This window comes from Vulpes vulpes, chromosome 12 (assembly GCF_048418805.1).
Source record: "Vulpes vulpes isolate BD-2025 chromosome 12, VulVul3, whole genome shotgun sequence".
Lineage (NCBI taxonomy): Eukaryota > Metazoa > Chordata > Mammalia > Carnivora > Canidae > Vulpes > Vulpes vulpes.
Window position 1 is genome coordinate 85,588,896 of NC_132791.1, and position 22,416 is coordinate 85,611,311.

Below are 22,416 nucleotides of genomic sequence, written 5' to 3' on the forward strand. Positions count from 1 at the left end.
CCCATATCGGGCTCCCGGTGCATGGAGCCTGCTTCTCCCTCTGCCTGTGTCTCTGCCTCTCTCTCTCTCTCTCTCTGTGACTATCACAAATAAAAATTAAAAAAAAAAAAAAAGAATTAGGACAGAGGAGCACCTGGCTGGCTCATTCAGTAGAGCATGTGACTGTTGACCTTGGGGTTGTGAGTTCCAACCCCATGTTGGGTGTAGAAATGACTTAAAAAATAAAGTCTTTAAAAGAAAAGAATGATGATGGAGATGGATTTACTGATATTAAAAGAGGTTTGTAATATAACAAATAAGATATTATCAGACTGCAAAGCAGTATGAATTACATACAATATGTAACATCATTGTATATCACAAATAAATTATATGTATGTATGCAATTTTATTTATATAAGTACACGTATAATAATAAACTCTGTGTACCTGACTGTAGGAGAGAAACTAGAGCCATATACACCAAAATGTTCATAGGGATTATTGGTGGGGTTTGCTGACTTGTCTTTTTTGGATGGCTTCCTCATGTATATCATCTAATTGTTCACAGTAGATGTTTTGCTGTGCTCTCATTTGACTCATCTGCTTTTGAGGAGTTAGGGAAAAAGAGAAGACAATGCAGGTACTCACAATCTCACAAGTTATGAAATTATAAAAATCTCTCCTGTGTATTCTGGATTCATGCAGACCTAGAAACATGTTGTGCCACATGGCATGAGAGCTTATTCTTTCCCCAAGTCTCTCCTATGGGTCAAGCACCTGAAATAAGAATGTGAAACTGATACGACGTGGGTATTCGTATTGCCATTGAGGAAAGCGCTTTGAGAGTTTATATCTTGAGTGCCACCACTGGATGTGCACCTGAGCTGAGATGCAGACTCGGGTCTGAAATTAGCATTTCTGATCTTTGTGGTTCTTACTGTAGACATCTTGCTGCCGTTAGGATGAAAAGGTTAATGTCTGTGCGCAGATTATAAAGTGTTGCTTTAAAAAGAAGGTGCTCAGAGACTGTACCAGCATGTACCGTCTTTTGCTCCTGTGTTGTTACCCTGTAAGTGTTTTCAGTGAGACTGTGAACTTCTCAGGAGGCAGAACTACATCAAGTGGTCTTCTTACAGCCCGCGTAGACTTAATCCCGAATGCTCTGGGATCATGTGAAATTTGCCAGTCTCTGGAGCTATACCAGCTCCGCCTCACATCCCCTCCTAAACCTGCAAAGGCGTCTTTAAAACAGTCTCTGGAAATTTTTAAAAACTTGGATCTTGAGCTGAGTTCCTTCTGTGATGTAGATTACACAATCTGTTGCTGTCACCCCCTTATCTCTCTTTGTCTTTCAGGCTTCCGCTTCCAACATTCACATCATCTCTGTTCTTTCCCACACTTGATCCCAAACACCGTGGCTCCTCATGAGATTACTCAGTCGGCGTGATATGTGGCCCCTGGTGCCTCTCTGCCAAGTCCACATTCCCCTATGAGCCCTATTACAGATCCCTGTGAGGTCACTGACCTCAGCAGGGTGTGCGTGGAGTTGTAGGTGTACCATTTTGGGGTGGGGAACGTGAGGAAAGGGCACAGGGCAGTCATGGGGTACGCTGGTTACTTACTAAGGCATCCTCACATGGGGCTGCAGACGCATTTTGAAAGATCCACCTGGTAAATGATTTCCCAGACCCGGCTATATACCCTCCTTTGTCATAAGGTTCTTGTATTTTGTAATCAAAGAATCATGCACAGGGTTACTTTCTACATATTAAATGTTCAAAGCTCTGTTTTCAAAATTCATGCAGTTGGCCAAGCAATTGCCAGTCTAACCATCCATCAGACATGTACTGTGTACCTACTAAGTGCCAAAGTGGCCGGGAGCTGGGATTGTTTATAATCGCTAGGCCTGCCTTCCTGTGCTGACCTGAAGTATAGATTTCACGTTGTTTATTTAAAAATCTCTTTCTCTTCCAGTTTTCCAAAGAAATTAGTCCTTCTTCTGGGTGAAAAGAAACCAGTCTGCTGTTTTCATAGGGTGAGTGATCCTTGGACTCTTCTATTTTTTTTACGTTATCTTTTATGTCTTTTATATATATCATTTCATATAAAATATATGTATTTTCACATCAATATTTTATCCATTTCTTGTGATGCTTCAAGAAAAGTGCTTAATAGCTTGCGTTCTCAAGTAGCTTTCTCCCACTTGGAACCAAAATGTTCTTTCTACCCATCACATCTCTTCCTTCAGAAGGGAAGGTTTCTCTCTTATATTTTTCTGCTGTTTCTTTTTGCTATACACACGTTTTTGCCTCTGATGAATTATTACTGTTGTTGCTCATACCTTGTCCAGCTTGCAGGGAGGATGAGACAGAAAGTTTCTCTTTTTCTTCAGTGACTGATGCACAGAAATATAGCCATGGGCAAGGAGAAACCATCCGTTTTGCTCCTGTGACACACTGTCTCGTGAATATCATGACAGAGTAATAGGATGTGAGCACTAGATGGGACTTAAGAGCCCATCTGGCAAAGCCCCTCTGTATGGATGGGGCAGCTGAGGCCCAGAGGGCCTCGTATCACCTGTCTGGGGGTTTCTCTGACAGCAGCGGAGCTGGGATGCTGAGAGGCACTGGACTCCCAGACACGTGGTGGTCTTCCCTGCTCCCCCCACCCTGCGCAGAGCTGTCTTTTGAGTCCCATTTCTTTCTCAGGATGCAGAGCTGTAGATGATTTGACCTGATAACATCCCTCCACGGCATGCATCAGAGTGATGCTGTTTAACTAGTTAACTTTCCAGTAATCCTACTTGGCTACTACCAGGAGGGGTGGGTGGAGTGGATGGACCCAGAACACTTCCGTTACAGACCTCCTCTAAGAGAGCATATTTTCCTTTGCGCTTCCCAAACCACTGCATTTGCCAAGTGCCGTGTCACATGCCCAGACAGGGTGGTGCATCTGTTTTGCAGCTAGAAGCCATGCCGCACCTGCAGGTGTGTACTGGCCAGCTGCAGACCCACACGCCCCCACTCGGGACTGTGTGCACCTGCAGAGTCATGCCTAACAGCTTCCGTATGATGCAGTACAAATTTGACCTGCCGTCACAGAGGGTTACAGAGAAGCATTTCTTCATTAAAAAAAAAAATGTACTGCTTCTTACATGAGAGTGCATTTGTAGAGCATGAAGGAGGGAAGTGTGAGAGTCTGATCGTCCGCTGGAATCCTAGAAGGTGGGCTTATCTGCGGTTTCTGTCAAGGATGCCTGTGCTAGAGCTGGCTCTGGATCATGTTCATTTAGTTTGGCGAGCTAAGTGCACTCATTTCCAAAACATTTCATATCACCTGGGGCTGGTCTAAGTATGGTATTGAGAGCCTGTGTCTATTATTTTATCCCACTTGTCAACTTAGTGTATTTTTTTTTAAAGATTTTATTTATTTATTCATCAAAGACACACACAGAGAGAGGCAAAGACATAGGCAGAGGGAGAAGCAGGCTCCCTGCGGGAGATCACTCCGTGAACCAAAGGCCGATGCTCAACCACTGAGCCACCCAGGAGCCCATGGATTGCTAAGTCACCGGCGGTCGGCTGCTTCCTACTCTGATACAGACCCTCCCCTCCCCAAATGCGTGGTGTGCATGAATGTGTGTTTGGGTGAGCTTTGGGGTTTCCCTTTACTCATCTTATCCAAGAAAAGCCCAAGACATCTATTCCCAGAGCACACCACAGTACGATGTGGGACGTGAGCTCTCCTGCTCTCTGGAGAAGCTCAGCGCCTCTGGAATCAGGAGATTGATAAAGACTAAAAGGACAATTTAGGGCCTCTGCAAGGAGGGAAGGGCCAGATCTCACGTCCTGCTTCGTCCTGTTCACTTAGTAAAGAAGAAACTGCTAGAGAGGCCTGAAGCAAGAGAAGTAAAGTCCAGGCCACCTGGATGTGTGCCAGCCACTCGGGGCGACTTTGGTTCCGGCTGGGGTCATGAGTAGTTTGAAGTTGACAGTCAGGAGGCAGCAAGTCATGACCTCCACGTATTCCAGACTGTTTGCTTTTACCAGTTGCAGGGACACTATACACAAACTGAAGCCATGCATTTCTTTCTCTCTCTCCCTTCTTTTTTAAAAAAGATTTTATGTATTTATTTGAGGGAGAGTGAGCACAAGCACGGGGAGAGGCAGAGGGAGAAGGAGACTCCCCACTGAGCAGGGAGCCCAGTGTGGGGCTCGATCCCAGGACCCTGGGATCATGACCTGAGCTGAAGGCAGATGCTTAACTGACTGAGCCACCCAGGTGCCCAGGCCACGCGTTTCTTACTGAAAAAGCATCTCAGAGGCTGCTCCCCAAACTTGGGGTTCGTACCGTGTAGGCCCACATGCCACATGTATGAACGCCTCATAAAACCTGAGTCGCTAGGCTCCATTTCATGGACCGCGGGGGGCTGCAGCCTGGAACAATACTGCTGTTGTTTCTGAGCTAGAACAGCGCTCCCTCCATGGTATCCCTTTAAGGGAAATCTAGGGAAATGCTCTTGCCAGTGATGTGATTTTCTTTGCTAGAGGCCAAGTCGCAATGGCATGTATTGGTTCCATAGCAACATGTCTACGCAGCCAGAAAAAATATAATGACTGTGGCAGCCGGTGTATCCCGGGCAGGACTCGCACAGCCCAGATGCCCCTTTCATTTCTTCCTCCTCCTGGCCGGCCTTACGCCTCTTCAGAGGGTGAGGACTTTGTAATTGTTACTCACCGTCCCTGCTCTGAACACTGGCTTCCTGTGCCCTTCAGGCTCGGGGCCTGGCAATGTGTGCAGTACAATTCTGCAGGCCCGATCGTGCCAGCAAAGCTGGCAGGCCCTGCCTGGCTCCGCAGAGGAGAGTCGGTGCAGAGCCTGCGCTTCTCATCATCCCGGTGGCAAAGTCAGGATGGCACGGCGGACAGAGCGCTTCCTGTGCGTTGCGGTGGGTGGCGTTTGATGTCCTTCTCAGATTTAGGAGACACTCAGCCACGGTAGGATGCGATCCCGGGGTGCCAGGCACAGGAGGACTGTGCAAAGAGATGCGGGACGCGTGGCTTCTTTTCTAGGAGCTTCTACCAGAAGTGCGGTTTCTGGTGCCAGTTTCTCCAGCGTGTGTAGTTGGGATTTTTAACATTTCTCTGATGTTCTCCTGTCTATAAACTCCTCCACGAAACCATTGTAATCACTCTTGATTTCAACAGATGTTCCCTCCCCTCGACTCCTGGAGCATTTTTAAAAAATCTTTGCCGTCTATTTGACATGTGTCTTGTGTTTCCTTTTTTGATCCATAATGCTTTGGGGGCTCTGAGCAGTCTTTCTAGATAAGAGGGTAAGGCATTCAAGGTCAGGGACCATGTATCTTATTCTTTGTCTTGTCTTTTTTTTTTTTAAATCTCCCTCATGCTCAGCGCTGAGTCCCGTAGATAGTAACCAGGCCATTAATATTTCTTGCCGATAACGTTAGAATCCCATCCTGCCTCATAAGGAGGTTGTGAAGCAAATGTGTAAATATGTTGAAAATGCCTTTAAATTCTGCAAAGAAAAATTCAAGTGATTCTTTTTCTACCATGGTTTTAAAAAGCTAAGAATGTCTGAAGACCTCACGCTTCCTCCTTCTGGCTACTGACCATGACCTGTGTGCTCTAGGTTCGACACTGGCACCAAGCTCATCCCATTCCTCGTCCCATCCTCCAATACTCACTGCTTCTGGAGGATTTGCCTTATTATACCATTCGGGCCAGACTTCTAAGTCACACCCCTAGCAATGTCTTTGGAGCTATTAAGTAAAAGATTTGAAAGATTTTTCATTAAGGTGACAAGTTTGATAGATGAGGATAGTGGTTTCTAATTTAGTTTTGAGGTGTGTGGAGGGAGGGAGGGTTTTTATCGTATAAAAACTTTTATCTTCATAATCAGAGTTCTCTTCCCTTCCCAAGTTCTGAGGCAGCCGAGAAATAAGACAAGCGTAATAAGGCAGAGGGAAGCCAAGATGCTCCTCTGTGGCTGCTAAACGGTGAACTGGGTTGGAAGCTGGATCTTAGGTGGAGAGCCCAGAACGGGGTTCCCACTCCCTCATCCCCAGTCTGGGTCTGGAACAATCCACCTGCAGGTGAGTTCGGAGTCTGTGGGCCACTGGAAGGAAGGAAAACATGCTCAAAATGTTAAGTCTATACAGTGGGAGGGCAAGTCTACCCAGTGGGGTTAGAGGAGGTTCAGGGAAAAGGATAACAGAGAGGTGGGGGATGGTGTCCCCTGGTCTCTGCTCACACCTCTCACACTCCACATGCTACTCGAGCAACCGATCCCCAGCCTCACTCCAGCCATCCTACCCACTGTGTTTTCTCTTTGGTTTATTACTTGCTTACTGGGTTTATTGTTCGTCTCTTCTATGAGAAAGTTAGCTCAGTGAAAGCAAAAACCCCATCAGTGTTGTCAACTGCTGTATCCCAGTACTTAACGCTGTGCCAAGTATGAGGGAAGCACTTGATAAATATTTGTTGAGTGAATAAATGTTGTTTTAGGCCTCTTCCCACACTCCTTAAGCTCCTGGGCATCCTTGTGCTCCCTCTTGCCCAGCAAATACCAACCCAGTAAGACTGGGTTGAGCTATCAGGTTCCCTGCTGAGCCTTTCCTGCCTTCCCTTCTTCCAAGGGGAAGGAGCACTTTCTTGTTTGTAACTCACCCGTTGCCAGTGGTCGCACACACGTGTGTGTGAGTGTGTCCATGTGTTCATGTATGTCTGCATCTGCTGTGTGAGTGTGTGTGTGTGGATTGGTGTGTGCTGTCTCTCTCTCTTTCTCTGGCTCTGGCACACTACAGTTAACTTATTTGCTTGTATATTCAACGCCCTTAACTAGATTGTAAACTCCTTGGGAACTGGACAACCACTTGTTCTTATTCATCCTTGTTTCTTTAATATTTGTCACATAGTAGGTGCTTTGTAAATCATAATATGAGCATTCAGAGTACTTACAGCATGCCAGGAGCCACTGTCTTAGTACTTTAAAACACTTTCTAAGTACCTTTCTAAGCATATATATATATATATATATATATATATTCACTTGTATGATTCTAACAACCACTTTACAAGATATATATTTTTTAGTTATTTATTTGACAGAGACAGGGAGAGAGAGCACTAGCAAAGGGAGCGTCAGGCATAGGGAGAGGGAGAAGGAGGCTCCCGCCGAGCAGGGAATCCAATGTGGGGCTCGATCCCAGGACCCTGAGATCATGACCTGAGGGCAGATGCTTAACTGACTGAGCCACCCAGGTGCCCCGGATACATTTTTTACTCCTGCTTTACAGGCAAGCAAACTGGGGACAGAATGCAATCAGATTGCATAACTGTTATTCTCAGCTGACTCTCAGAGAAGGATTGTATTGGTGGACAAATGAATGAGAATCCCAGAGACCCAGACTATCTCATTTAGTAGGGCCACAGACATTGGGATCAACAAAATAAGTGAGTAAGAAATGATCAGCAACCTGTGGTGAGCCATGGCTGACATAGAACATTGAGGCCACAGCTCAAGTAAATCCACACATGAATCCCTAAAGTCTTACTGTAGCTAGTCAGCTTCATTCCTGATGATCCATAGCAGCATAGTGGTATTAGTTAATGAAAATCAACAATTGTCATTATATTTTGAGAATTATTTCCTAACATGAGGGAGGATATGAAGTCATCATATGAGCTAAATAGTTGCTGTGTATAAGGTTCACTTCTAAATTTGGGGGAAGTTGTAGGGGAGGATGTGAGTTGGAGAGTGAAGAGGAGAGCCCCAAAAATATAAACCAATATAAAAATATAAACCAAGCAGAGTCTAGTTCCAGATCATTTCACAGTATATGAAAGACTCCAGCTTCGTGGCAGGGTCAAGGCATCATTACAAGCCATGTTAAGGAATTGTAAAGAAATAAAGGTCAATAAATAGGAGAACTATCATAAAGCATTCGTACGCATGATTATTTGCCAAATGATAACATTAGAGATAATGAGAGCTATTCTATCAGTCAGGGTAGGATGGGGTTATGCTGCGTGAAGAGCCAGCCCTACACTCTCACAAGTGACTTAACAAAATAAAAGTTTAGTTCTCGCTCATATGGAGTCCACTGTGGATCTGGTGAGTCTCCAGGACAGCTGTCCTCTATGCATATCTCTGTTCTTATCTTTTTGTCCCGTTGCCTGGACATCTCCTTCATGATTGCAGGGCAAGAGGGGAAAAGCTGGAGAATTGCACCAGCAATGAAATGCTTCAAAGCTTTGCCCTGGAAGGGACACGTGCCACCTGCTCTATCCTAGACATTGCATCTAGCCTTTTATACGGCTCATGCCATTCCAGCCCTCTCACTCATTTTTGGTTTTGCCTCCCACCCAGCACACAGGAGGTGCTCAATATTGGTAGGAGTGCACCTATTGGTAGGGTGAAAGAATGAATGAGCATAGCCATGAACTGTCACTCATGCATGATGTGCACGGCAGCCCCAGAAGCCCAGACGTGGTCAATGATGTTCACTAAAATTAAAAGAGCATGGGTAGCATTAGTTAGCCATGGTGAACGGGAACATCATAAGGACATGGGCAGGCGACATCCAATTCCATTGGTGGTTGAACTCACACTTCGCCCTGTCTCTTAGCCACATTGCTGTCTAATGGTCCACGGCGTGACTTCAATGTCCATGTGTTGTCTGGTGTCAGCCTGCCTTTTCTAGCCTTATTCTTCTTGAATAAGGTATATATCACTATCCTTATTTTAAACATTGAGAAACTTAATTAAGGGGAGGTTAACCTGTCCGGAATGCTTCCATGATTCCAACCCAGGTGTCCTTGACCGCACCGTACCATCTCTCTCCTATATTAGGTTCACTCCTTCACCCACTGCCTCACATCCTGGGGTCCTGGCGGATGGGCAGAGTCTAGTTCCAGATCAATGGAGAGGGGGCGGGTTTCAGACAGGAGCAAAACATATGCTGAGCAAAGCATAGCAGCTGAATGTGAAAAATAAATTGGAACCTATGTGTGATTCAATACCAAGTGGAGAGTCTATAGAGAGAAAGTGGAAAATTGCATTGGAAAGGTAGGTTGGGGTCATACCCCATGTTTCAAACCAAAGAACAGGCCTTTTGACCACATCTTGCTACATATTGGTCAAGAGAAACCAGAGTACAAGGGGGGACCCATGATCATGGCCACTAACAAATCCTAGAAAATAGTGCTTGTTTGTTCTGGCTTGGGGTGGGGGTAGTGGAGAGGGAGGGAGCTAAGCCCTCTGCCTGTCACTGTCTAAATATGACCAGGGCAGTCTTGAACCAGGGGTCACTGGAGATTTTTCAGCAAGCCAGAGATGTGACCAACCACGTCTGGGAAGTGTGCTCATGGCCCATGAGATGGTAGGGAGAAAACCAGACACGGGGGCCCTGGTGAGGAGGTTATTACAGGCATAAGATGAGATTTGTAAAAGCTCATATGGGAGAAGTATGCAGGACAGATGCGGGAGGCACCTACAAAGAAAAGATGACCAATGCAGTGTGATCATCTGGACGTAAGAAACAAGAGAAGGGAAAGAGTTGATGGTAACTAGAATTTTGAGTCCCACTGTCTATAGAAGGTGCCCTCTCCTCTTCAGTTTTTGGGCTTATTTTAGTAACAGTGTCATTCTGTGAGCTGGGGCTTCCCGGGTAGACTCCGGGCATAGCCTTCAACCAAAGCAAGCCCCTTTGAGTAACTGAGTATGTTTTAACCCTAGCCCTCCCCTCCCGGAGGTTTAGGATAAAATCTTAAATCAGCAGCAAAAACCCAATTGTCAGGCTGAAATTTCATCTCCACCCAGGCCCTCTAGTGGAGATCAAATGGTTTAAATGTGGGCCAGAAAAGTAAAATTCAATGTGTGATGCTGCATCCCGCCCCTGATTAAGAGAGGGCTCCCTGTCTACGCTGTGAGACCTGTCTCTGTCCTGTGGGCTCGCCTTGCCATCAGACACAACCTCCCCATGGCGCTGGGAAGCCAGTGGTAGTGTCCTGTTGGTTCGTCAAATTTTTGCAAGGCCACAGTTCTTCCGAGCCTCGCAGGGCCGCCGCGCACCACTTTCTCGGGCCTTTTGGCCTGACGAGAGAGCCAGTTTTGATTTGAGAACGAGGAGAAAAAATGCTGTCTGATGGCAGAGAGGAGGAAGGTTACTGCATCCCATTTTCCTTGCCGGAGCGAGTCATGTCACCCTGCCAGGTGCAGGTCTCAAATGGTAGAGGACCACCCAGAGACACTGTGTGTGCAGCCCACACCCAGCACCTCTTGGCTCTCGGGAGCTGGAGATGATGCCTGGGCTCCCAGGGCTCCAGGACCCCATCAGCCCCACATCTCTGTCCCCTGAAAGTCGGCTGGAGCTAGACACATGCCACCAGGGGAGACCAGGATTCCCCTAACACTGTGCCTTTCCTCCTGCTCCCTGTGCGGCTCAGTGAAGTGGGCATCTGAGGCCAGAGACGTGGACAGTGCACTAGAGTAGGAGGGCTTTGAAGTCGCTGCCCTCTCCTGCACATGCCCTTGGCCTTGCTAACGCCACCCTTGTTGTCACACCCTCATGGTTACCCTGCTGCTGCCTCTTTTTTTATTTTTATTTTTATTTTTTATTTTTTGCTATTTGATTTGCTTTTTTGTGGTGATCTGGAATCAAACCTACAATATTTCTGGTATGCCTGTATTTCTGGTTTCAAGATTCTCTTTCTCTCTCTCTCTCTTTTTTTTGAGATGTACTTATTTGAGAGAGAGAGAGAGGCCATAAGCAGGAGATGCAGAAGGAGAAGGGAGAAGGAGAAAGAACCTCATGCAGACTCTGTGCTGAGTGTAGAGCCCAACACAGGCCTCGATCTCACAGCTCTGAGATCATGACCTGAGCTGAGACCAAGAGCCAGAGAGTTGTTTGCCTAACTGACTGAGTCATCCAGGTGCCCCTGTCTTCAGTTACATCGGTATTTGATTCATGTATTTGTGAGCTTTGGTGTTTGGTGAATGCTAGAGACTGAATGTTTGTGTTCCCCCCAAACTCACATGTTGAAACCTAATCCCCAGTGTGAAATGTATTAGGAAAGTAACTCAATCGGAGAAGGACAACCATTATATGGTTTCACTCATACGGGGAATGTAAAAAATAATGAAAGGGATTATAGGGAAAGGAGAGAAAATGAGTGGGAAAAATCAGAGAGGGTGACAAAACATGAGACTCCTAACTCTGGGAAATGAATAGGGGGTAGTGGAAGGGGAGGCGGGCAGTGGGATGGGGTGACTGCTGCCTCTTTCAAAGGGTCTCCCCCTTGCAGTGGCCAGGCAAGGCATAGGATAGGGCCTGCTGGGCATGGAAGACCGGGCAAGGCATAGGATAGGGCCTGCTGAGCTTGGAAGATCCTTGGCCTTTCGCAATCCTTTCAGCTGCTTCCTACGCACCCGTTAATTCACCACGATTCATTAGATTGATTTGTAAGCAAGATTCCTTTAGAGTAGCAAGATGATCAGGAGCCTCTGGCATCTTCGGGGGGACGTATCTATTTAGACAAGGAGACTCACCTATTAATAGACTGCGCTGTGTTGTGTTGCAGGGGAAGGTAGGCGCCGCCTTTAATTCTTGCTCCTCATCTTCTGTAGTTTCAAGGGTAGTTTCTCATTCGTCCCAGAGACTTTAAACATTTCGAGTCTCCGGTGATATGTGTGTTCTTTTGATGTGCTCCACATAGAAACTAAAGCAGGAACCGGCTTCAGAGTGAGCTAACGAAAGCATCTTGGGGCTTTTGATCACTTTGCATTAGCACGAACAGTAATCTGTGTCCTGTCGGGTTTTGTTTGAAAGGCCGTTCATTGTTTAATGAAGATAAACATGTTGCTGGGTTTTTAATATGTCTCCTCAAGTCAGGAGCTGAAAAACTCCTACATGAGATGAGCTCTGTCGGCACAGAGGGGGCTCTGAATGCCCCAAACATATCCCTAGCCATTGGCTGAACTTTTGAGGCGTGCTTCACTGAAAGACCAGATTCAGAAGAGATATTTTCCTTAAGTCCGATGGGCCCCTCAACCACATCTTTGCTACAAAATACTTGGTCAAAAGAGACCTGAGTGCAGGGCTGCCAGGGTGGCTCAGTCAGTTAAACATCTGCTCAGATCATGATCCCAGGGTGCTGGGATGGAGCCCCATATTGGGCTCCCTGCTCAGCGGGGAGTCTGCTGCTTCCTCTGTCTCCCTGGCTCATGCTTTGTCTCTCTCAACTAAATAAACAAAACCTTTAAAAAAAAAAAAAAGGAAAAAAAATGAAACCTGAGTGCAAGGAGGACACGTGATCCCAGCCACTAACAAGTTCCTAGAAAGTGATGCATGTTGTTTGTTTCTGGTGAGGTGGGGGCGGTGGGAGGCAGAGGGTCCAAGGCACACTCCCAGTCTCTGTTGTACGTTTTCCTGATGCTTCTGGCTCTGGCACCCACCCCGACTTGCAGGAGGGAGGGCCTGGCTGTTGCTGGTGGTGTCTGGACACCGTGGACAGAACTCTGAGAAAGCAGATCTCAGGGCCATTCCTCAGCCCATTCTGGTTCTCCTTGGGTTTTTGACATATTGGGAGAAAAAAGAAAAGAAAAGAAAAAAAGGCTTGTATTCTAAACTTGTTTCTATCTTAGAAGGGAGTGCCTCTCAAAGGCTTAGAACTTGGAAGTACGGGGTTTTTTTTTTTTTTTCCATGTAGTATGTGACAAATGGGTATGCTAACGTCATCCTTGGAGTATGGGGCACAGGTTCCTAAGAGAGAGAACAGTAAACAAAGGGCTCACTTTGTTTTTAATCTAAAATGCTCCACTTTCCTTAGAGTTGAGAGGTGACTCGAGATGTTCCTGTTTTCACATTCAGCTATTTCCTGGTTCTGTGAGCATAATACATTCCGTAGCTCCAAAACATTTGAGCAAATTGTGTCTTCTGCAGGAGCTATTTACGGATCCTCAAACAAATGGTGCTTTCTGAGGAAGGAGAAGCGTGTATGAAAACTCTGTGGTAAAGCCTTTTGTGTGAGGCGCAGAACTTCTGAGGAGCTGGCTTTGGGGGGCGGGGGATGGCATCCCCGCCGCCCTGAGGCCGAGGGGAGGGTGGCCCTCCTGTGTTCTGCTGCCAGCTAGCACCTGGCTGCCTCAGGGCGCCCGGCCTGGCGATGCAACCCTGAAACCCGAGAGTCTGCGCTGAGATCAGTCTGCTGAAGAGAAGGATGGGCTGTGAGCTCAGAGCCTGTCCTCACACGCGAGGGCCGGAGGAAGCCAGGCTACCTGGAGGCGCCCCTGGTCGTGGGGCAGCCGCGAAGGCCTCAGGCCCACGTCTCACTTCCCCCTCACAGTGAACACTGTTGCCTCCAGGCCTCCTGCCCGAGCTGTTCTGTCTCCTGCTCCCTGGAAAACACGTTTGCAGTAGACATAAGCTCAGTCGGAACTTCTGAGAACATCGGTAAACAGTCAGGGGGACAAGGTGGACGTTGCAGGCTTGTTGGCTGTTGCCACTGAGGTGTTTCTGAGGGAGACAGGAGTCGTAGAATAGGAGACCTCTCAAGAGTAGACACCGAGCCACCCGCAGGCAGGGTTGTGGGTCAGCCCGCAGGCCTGCCTCATGCCACGACTCAAGCTTATTCACTTCAGAGCCTATCATATTAAAAGATAAAAGAGGTCTGTTAGCCATTTGTAGGTCTTCTTGGGTGACGGGCATTAAGAAGGGCACCTGTGATGGGCACTGGGTGTTACGTGCAACTGAGGAATCACTAAATTCTACTTCTGAAAATAATAATACACTGTATGTTACCTAAATTGAATTTAAATTTAAAAATTAAAAAAAAGGGGGGGGGGCACCTGGGTGGCTCAGCGATTGAGCATCCGCCTTCGGCTCAGGTCATGATCCTGAGGTCCTGGGATCGAGTCCGGCATGGGGTTCCCCGCAGAAGCCCGCTTCTCCCTTTGCCTGTGTCTCTGCCTCTCTGTCTCTCATGACAAGTAAATAAAATTAAAAATAATTTTTAATTAAAAAAAAAGATAAGTGAGGTCGGATGTAAGTCCACATCACTGAAGTTGTGAGCTCCCTGTTCGTTTAGGAGGGGGAGTGGGAGACCGAAGTGGGGGTGCTGCTAATTCACAAGCCGAAGGCCTTCTGTGGGATAATTGTGTTCGCGTTGTAGTGCCCTCTAGTGGCCGGCACGGGGCCCTTTTAGAAGGTTGCTCTGGACTTCCACTGCTTCCCAATTCCTAAAGGAAGGAAGCGCCCACTTCTCAGGGGTTGGGTCTGTGTTTCCTGACCGTGGTCTGTCTACCACATAGGAAAAAAAAAAAAAATCACAAGCTGTGTGGCTGAGCAGAGAAGGCAGTGCTATTGCTGTGTCAAATTAGGATAAATCTTACTATAGCACATCCGAATTATAAATCTACTGGATGTGACACAAGACACTAAAACTTCGATGTGAATATTTTCACAGCCAACCGATTCATTCCAGGAGGAGAATTATGCCATTGGCAGTAGTGGGCAAGTCCTGTGCTGGCTTCCTACCCATAAATAGACAAGCTTTATAAAACTACAAAACCTTCTCGAGCTATTTAGTTGGCCAACGCAAAATTTGTTTTCCTCCCTCAGAAGGTTGATATCGTTAACCGTCTGCTGTCTATATAGCTTTGATATGGTTTTATATAGTGAAAGCATTAGTCACTCACAATTATCTTTGAATGAATTATGTAAATCCTGTTTTGGTTTTGATACTTTGTTTTTCTAGTCAATTCAACCAGTTAAGTGGCTAGTGAGTGGTTCCTGTGAGTGCGGTCAAGTGCACAGGAATCACCTTAGGAATCTCGTTAAATGGTGCTTCTGATTCTTGTAGGTCTGAAGTGGAACCCAAGAGTCTGCATTTCTAAGAAGGTCCCAGAGGATACCAGCGCTGCTGGTCCAGGGACCACACTTGGACTAACAAAGTAACACGTGAATAACAAGGTGATCGGTGATGGAGGCAGACAGTCTGTGTCCTCAAAGGGACTGGAAAAAGTTTAAAAGTAATTATGGCATTAAGACAGAATGTAATAGGGTCACCTGGGTGGCTCAGTCGTTTGAGGATCTCTCTTTTTTTTTTTAAGATTTTATTTATTTATTCATGAGAGACAGAGAGAGAGAGAGAGAGAGAGGCAGGCAGGCAGAGGAAGAAGCAGGCTCCATGCAGGGAGCCTGACATGGGACTCAATCCCGGGGTTTCCAGGATCAGGTCCTGGGCTGAAGGCGGCGCTAAACCGCTGAGCCACGGGGCTGCCCTGAGGATCTGACTCTTGACTTCAGCTCAGGTCATGATCTCAGGGTCCTGGGACTGTGCCCCACATCAGACTCTTGACTTCAGCTCAGGTCATGATCTCAGGGTCCTGGGACTGTGCCCTACATTCAGTGGGGAGTCTGCTTAAGGATTCTCTCCCTCCCTCTCCTTCTGCTCCTCCCCTCTCATGAGTGCTCTCTCTCTCTTTCTCTCAAATAACTAATCTTTTTTAAAAAGATAGAATGTGATAATATGCATAATAAAATTCAAAACATGCTTTATGTGATCACTTCTGATTGGAAAGATCAGGAAAATTTTCATAGAGAAGACGATTTTGAAATTGGACTTGAGATTTGGGTTAGTTTGTGACAGGGATGGGTAGGTAGGTGTGGCAAAGGCAAATGACTCACAAAGTGCAGATTCTGGGAAATGAAGAGTATGTGCAGGAAACAAGAAGCAGCCCATGTGCCTGTGGTGAGGAAAGTGTGAGATACAGTTGGAAAGGCACTTTGAAGTCTTATTGTAGACCATCAGGAAGTCTAGGATGAAAAGTCTGGATTTAAGAAGCAAAGAAGAACTGGTGACAAGAGATTTTGAAACAAGAAGATAAATTGATTAAAACTGAAGATAATCTGGCCCATGCATATAGGATAGACTGGAGCAGGGAATAATGTCATTTTCCAGACAGGAAGGGATAGGGCAAATAGCTTGTTGAATATTAGTAACTGGGGGAATGGAGGATGGAGAGGAGAGAGAAGGCTCAGAAAGCTCCCAGGAGGACATCAGGATTCCAATCCTAGGTGGTTGAAAGTGCAGTTGTGCAATAACCGTAAATGGTAAAGTCAGATGAGCTATTATTGAACATGTTCAAACAGGAAAATGACCTGGATGAATATTGAGCGTCACTTCTCGGTCTGTCCTATCCAAAATAGCACCCCGTCTTCTTACCCTGCTTTACTATTTTCATAACACTTTCCACTATCTGACATTATTCTCACCAAATTTATTTGTGCCATGTTGCTCCCAGGGAGTTCATACTCTACTGGAAGAAACAGGCAATAAACATTTAAACAAATATATATAATTAGAAATGAAGGAGAGAGAAAGAGTCACACATGAGAGAAAAACAAGGTGGTAGAGATGGATCTACTTTAGGCTGGATGGGTAAGGAAAGGCTATCTTAGGAGATGACATTAAACTGTGTGTGACAAGAGGCACAGAATGGGAGTCACACTGCAGGCAGAAAGAATCCTTTTATCCACTGATGGACACTCGGCTTCCACTTTTTGGCTGTTATGAATAATGCTGTGAATGTGGGTGGACAAATACCAAATACCTCTTCAAGATCCTGCTTTCAGTTCTTTGGGGCACATACCCAGAAGTAGAATTTGCTGGATCATATGGTAATCCTATTTTTAATTTTTTGAAGAACCCCCATACTGTTTCCCAAAGTGGCCATACCCTTTTATATGTCCGCCACCAGTGCATAAGGGTTCTGATTTCCCCACATCCTCGCCAACACTTGTTGTTTTCTGATTTTGATGGTGGCCTTCCTGATGGATGTGAGGTGGTGAGACATCGTTTTGAGTATTTCAGATAGGCTGTTCAGTCTTCCGGTCTAGAGATCAAGAAGAGTTCTGGCCCGAGATACATCATAAAGTTCAAGTTTAAGCTATATTCTATCTTTTCAATTAGTTATCTTTTTTTAATCAAAATTTTAAAAAATTTTATTTATTCATTCATTCATTCATTCATTCATTCATTCATCTGTCTATCTATTTATCTATGGAGATAAATTGTGTGTGCACACACAAACAAGGGGAGAGGCAAAAAGAGAGAGAGAATCTCAATAGACTACCTACTGAGTGGTGAGCCCTGCAAGGGGCTCAATACCACGACCCTGAACCGAAATCAAGAGTCTGACATTTAACCAACTGAGCCACCCAGGCTCTGTTTCAATGAGTTTTTATTCCAACTTGACTATAAACATTTAAGGATTTGGAATTTTATTTATTTTTATTTTTTTAATTTTTATTTATTTATGATAGTCACAGAGAGAGAGAGAGAGAGAGAGGCAGAGGCAGAGGCACAGGCAGAGGGAGAAGCAGGCTCCATGCACCGGGAGCCCGACGTGGGATTCGATCCCGGGTCTCCAGAATCGCGCCCTGGGCCAAAGGCAGGCGCCAAACCGCTGTGCCACCCAGGGATCCCCAGGATTTGGAATTTTAGATAAAACAATCAGATTTGTACTTAAACTATTCAGTCTCACAAACATATTTGAGGTTATATAGAGATTTGGAAATATTCCTTTTGTCTATTTTCCTATCATGTGAAATAATTCATTTTAAATCTTCATCTAGATACTGTATCTTCTTCATATTTTGAACCACTTTGTGAGTCATCTCATACAGTTCTCCAAAGCATATCATCTTGACTTCCATCTATGTTATTTAAGATTCACTGTGTTTTGAATCTGTGTGTGTGATACTATCACCAGGAATTTTATTCCCAGCCACAAGTACCATTCCTAGATCTATGGTTTATATTTTTATAGGTTACTGGCCAAAACAACTCACATAGCCAAGCTCGCAGTTAATGTGACCATGGACACAGAGAGGCATGATATATCGAGGACTATTACTGTAACAATATGAGTCCCAACCAATATTATTAAGAGATTTTTTTCTCCATTTTTCAAACGAGTATCTATTCATGAATTATACAACTTCCACTTACTGCTTTTGAAATCAATCTTTAAAATGCTTTTTTAAACTTATAATGACATCCCGTGTTTGTGACTGTAAAGTCATACTCCCAAGAATAACTACTAGTTAAATTTATTTTCTTCCTCAAAAAAAAAAAAAAAAATTCTGTTAGTTGACTTTTATAAGCGTGCAAAACCAGCAGTTGGTCCAGGTGGTTTCAAGGGAATATTTTTTCAATAAAGAGAATTTTACTGTTTCAAAAAATATTTATTGAGCAACAAATAATGTGATAAGCTTTATAAAGACTCAAAAATTAAGGGAAGTCATTGTTTTCTGAGGGGTGCATTTGGGAACAACCTTACTTTATATCAGGCATGCATGATAAGTTATAAACTTGACTTTCGACACTCAAATGTAAGGAAGAGTTTCCACACCGTAAAAGTCCTTAAACATTAATATAGTGACTAAACCCATTTCTCATAAATGTTTGTTAAGAATAATATGCATCTGGCATGTTTGAAGTTTAGTCTTTCCTAGAGGTATGAGAAATCTTCTAAGGTTCCTTCTGCTCTTCAACACTGTGATTGAGTGATACCTCTTACCTACCTGTTCATCCATTTATTTATTCATTAATTTCAACTACCTCTTAGAGTTCAGAATTTCTAAGTCCAATATAATAGAAAGTCTTTGTTTTATCAGTTTGACCACAGAGGGAAGAAAAGCAACAGATGGTAAATGAAAAGGATTTACATTATCTCAAAAACTGGAAAAATCCATATTATAAATTCCCAACCCCAAACTCAGAGATTTGATTCCATAATTGAAATCCATTACATTCTAATATTTATTACTGCAGGGATAATTTGGATTAGGAAGACAGGGTTCTAAAGAAGTAGTCTTAATAAAACATTGGAGGAGCATATGTATTTGATTGTCACCTGGCCATTTGTCTAACCAACTGTCTGCCCATCCATCCATCCATCCATTCATACATCCATCCATCCTTTGGTTAACTTGCACCTGTATCAACTTATTACATGGTATTGGATGATGTTTTTAATAACCATTGACATGAGCTTTACTCACTTAAATAAAAGTGAGTACTGCCAAAAAGTTCTCCTTCTTATCTCAGAGTTAATGGGCTTTTAAAATCGTAATTAGGCCCACTAGACCATAGTTCATCATTGAGATTCCACTGAAACAAATAATGATAATGTTCATTTCACACCTTTGACCTGGGAATTGCCAAGTGATTTACCAACATTAACTCATCAATCCTTTTAACACTTCTGAATAAGACATTAATATTTTTAAACTCAGCATATAAATGGATTTGGTTTTCCAGAGAATTTAAATATCTTAACTACCATAAAATATGGAGTGAGGAGAAGAATTAAGGCTAAAGTCATCCTTTTCTGAACTACTACTTGGTGATCCAACCTACTCAAGAATACCTTATTTTCTGGAAATTAAAAAACAAAGAGGTGGTAGAGGGAAAGCACCAACTTCTGTTCGTGTAAAAGTATTAAATAAAACCATACCAGAGGAAAAAATTTTACAACCCTCACATGACAATGTTCCTGAAAACTCTTCCTCTATCTGATTTGGTGCTTAATAAAATGATGAACTCAAAATGATACTCTCGGCTTTGTGTTGCTCCAATGATGAGTCACAGCATGCGAACAAATGAAAACAAATCACCAGCTAAAAGGCCAACTTCTGTGTTACCCTAGAAATATTTCTCATTTTTCCAGGGCTTCCGATGTTCTTCTATTCCTGTGTAAACTCAGCTTATAGTAAACCCGTATGCCAAGATTTTCAGTCAGTTGTCTGCCAAAACCATGATACTCTGAGAGCCTGGGACAAGGCACTGTCCCACAAAGGGAGTGCAGGGGAGAACCACCGAGGAACCGAGGAGTTATTTCTCACGGGAGGCAGTGGGACAGTGTGCTGTTCACTGTAATATCATTCACAGTCTCTGGGCAGGTGGAGGCTTTTAAGACAAAACAGAGACTTTTTTTTTTTAAGTTTTCAATTTTAATTCCGGTGTACTTAGCATACACTGTGATATTAGTTCCAGGTGTATGATATAGCGATTCCACAGTTCTGTACGTGACTCCATGCTCATCATGTTGAGTGTCCTCTTCATCCCCTTCACCTATTTCACCCATCCCCCCACCCACAGAAGGCAGTGATTTTTTTTTTTTTGAAGATTTTATTTATTTATTTATTTATTAGAGACACACAGAGGGAGGCAGAGACATAGGCAGAGGGAGAAGCAGACTCCATGCAGGGAGCCCCATGTGGGACTGGATCCTGGGATCCCAGGATCATGACCCGAGCGGAAGATAGATGCTCAACCATTGAGCCATCCAGGTGCCCTAGAAGGCAGAGATTTTTTGATAACTCATTTAGTCTGGCAGGTGAAGCAATGCTAAAATTACTTAAATGTTTAAAAGATAGACCCATCATAGGTGATGTTCTCAATCACCTGAAATCAGCCCCCGAAACTATCATGTGTTTTCTTTACACCATTGGTTCTCCTTGAGCACACTTTTGGAATAGGGGCCTCCTAGCAATGTACACGGGTCAGTTGTAGTACAATATTTCAGGAAATGTAAGTCCTCTGTAAAGAGGCAGCTTCGGTTTTGTTGAGGAACAAAGACAGCTTTTTCAGCAAATCTGACTCGTGTTCATATTAAATCCCACCCTTCCCCCCCCCCCCAGCCTTTTTTTTTGCAAGGGGAAATTTCAAGATTTCATTGCTGGATTTAACTTTCTATTTTCGATGCTGCCATTGCATTTCTCCTCTCAAATGAAGCGTACGTGCGTTCTTTCCCTTATTTACTCTAAGATTTGGGATGTCCAGCCTGACCTAATGTTAGAATACTCAAAAAATAGTATGGATACCAGCACCCTAGGCACAACCACGGGGACCTTTTTCATGCCATTGGCTTATTTCTTGGTGAAGGAAGGTCTGGTGCGATGGTGCTGGCAGGTTTAACTTGGCACAGGACAGGTGTACCAGTAGTCAAGAAGGTGGATATCTGGGCCACCGATGCCTTCGGTGGGTAAGGACTAAGTGACTTCCTCATGTGTGTCTAGGCATGTGGGCTGATCACAGCTAGGAAGGAGAACTTCAGGCTGTGTCTGGCTAAATCTTGGCCCGTCACACACTGGCCTAGGTTCCCTGGAGGGAGTATGTAATTAGCTGCTGGGAAGTAGAAAGCAGTAATAATGATCCAGGTTGGAAAACAGAACTGAAATTACAATGCTGCAAAAGTGGAAGTAGGAGAGCTGAACTCAGGAGGAGGTGGGCTCTCCTCATTGTCTAGTCTAGACAGTTTCTAGAGCCAGTCATGCAAAGGAGACCAGTTGGCCCTTCAACTCATTTCCCGGTGAAAACTCTAGAGCAGGGTCAGAGTTATTAAATGTTGGTGGAGGGACAGCTTAGCCCTGTTTGAACTTTTAATCTCCCCATGTATAAATTACTTGAGGCTGGAGCAGTGGAGAAATTTTCATGAGATGGCATTTAGTACTGGGTCCTGGCCTGGTGTCAGGGTCACCCGCCCAGTGCTAGCCTCCCTCCATTCACCAGAGTGACTTGTCACCCTTGCAAGCCCTTTTACTTTTTTGCTTTACACTCCTCTACGTGTAGGATTGAAAGTGTGATCGTGATATGCCAACATTTTAAACTAAACTTTCTGTATGAACATGAAATATTTATCAGCTTGCTCTAATTTCTCTGGTGCCCTGATTTTAAGATGCATCACAGATGTAATGATTAGTTTCCTGGTGGAGAAAATAGAAATGCCACCACTTCTTTCTACACTCATCATGTAAAGCAACTTCTAAGTTCAGAAATGTCAAAATACGAAAAAATCACGTGGATAGCACATATAGGCTACGTGTGTTGTATATAGGCCCTTTGACACACATGCTCCTTAAAAGCGTGCTTTCCATGAAGCCCAAAACAGTCCCAGGGGTGAAAGCTGACTCTTAACAGTTAATGAAGAATTAGGGAGGGCTTAGGAAAACAGCTTAGAAAATTCATTTTGAACCACCTAAGCTGTTAGCTAGTAGCTAAACTACTAGCTACGAGTTTCATTGACCACATGCTTCAACCACATTGACCACATTTCTCACGAAGGAACATCCTAAGTGTGGATGAGAAGGCATGAAATATAAAGCAGGAGCGGGCAAAAAGGAAGTGAAGAAGCTGGGTATTCCACACCCTAGGTCATTAAACTATTATTAAAAATTTCTTGAAGGTATGTTTATATAAGAATTTCAGTTTTGCAAAATGGAGAGTTCTGGAGATGGATGGTGATGATGGTTGTACACAGTGTGCATGTACTCAATGCCCCTGAACTGTACACTTAAAAAAGGTTAAGATGTTGGGATGCCTGGGTGGTTCAGTGGTTGAGCAT

At 44.5% G+C, this 22,416-nt stretch overlaps 1 protein-coding gene across 4 annotated transcripts in view; it reads left to right on the top strand.

The window, feature by feature from the left end:
- The window catches only part of ATXN1 (ataxin 1), a 403,943-nt gene that overhangs the window by 212,920 nt on the left and 168,607 nt on the right, over positions 1-22,416 (top strand). For all 4 annotated transcript variants that reach the window (XM_025999330.2, XM_025999331.2, XM_072729076.1 and 1 more), the window contains one exon: positions 1,957-2,017. The gene's annotated coding sequence lies outside the window, so the exon portion shown is untranslated. The remainder of the gene's footprint in view (positions 1-1,956; positions 2,018-22,416) is intronic.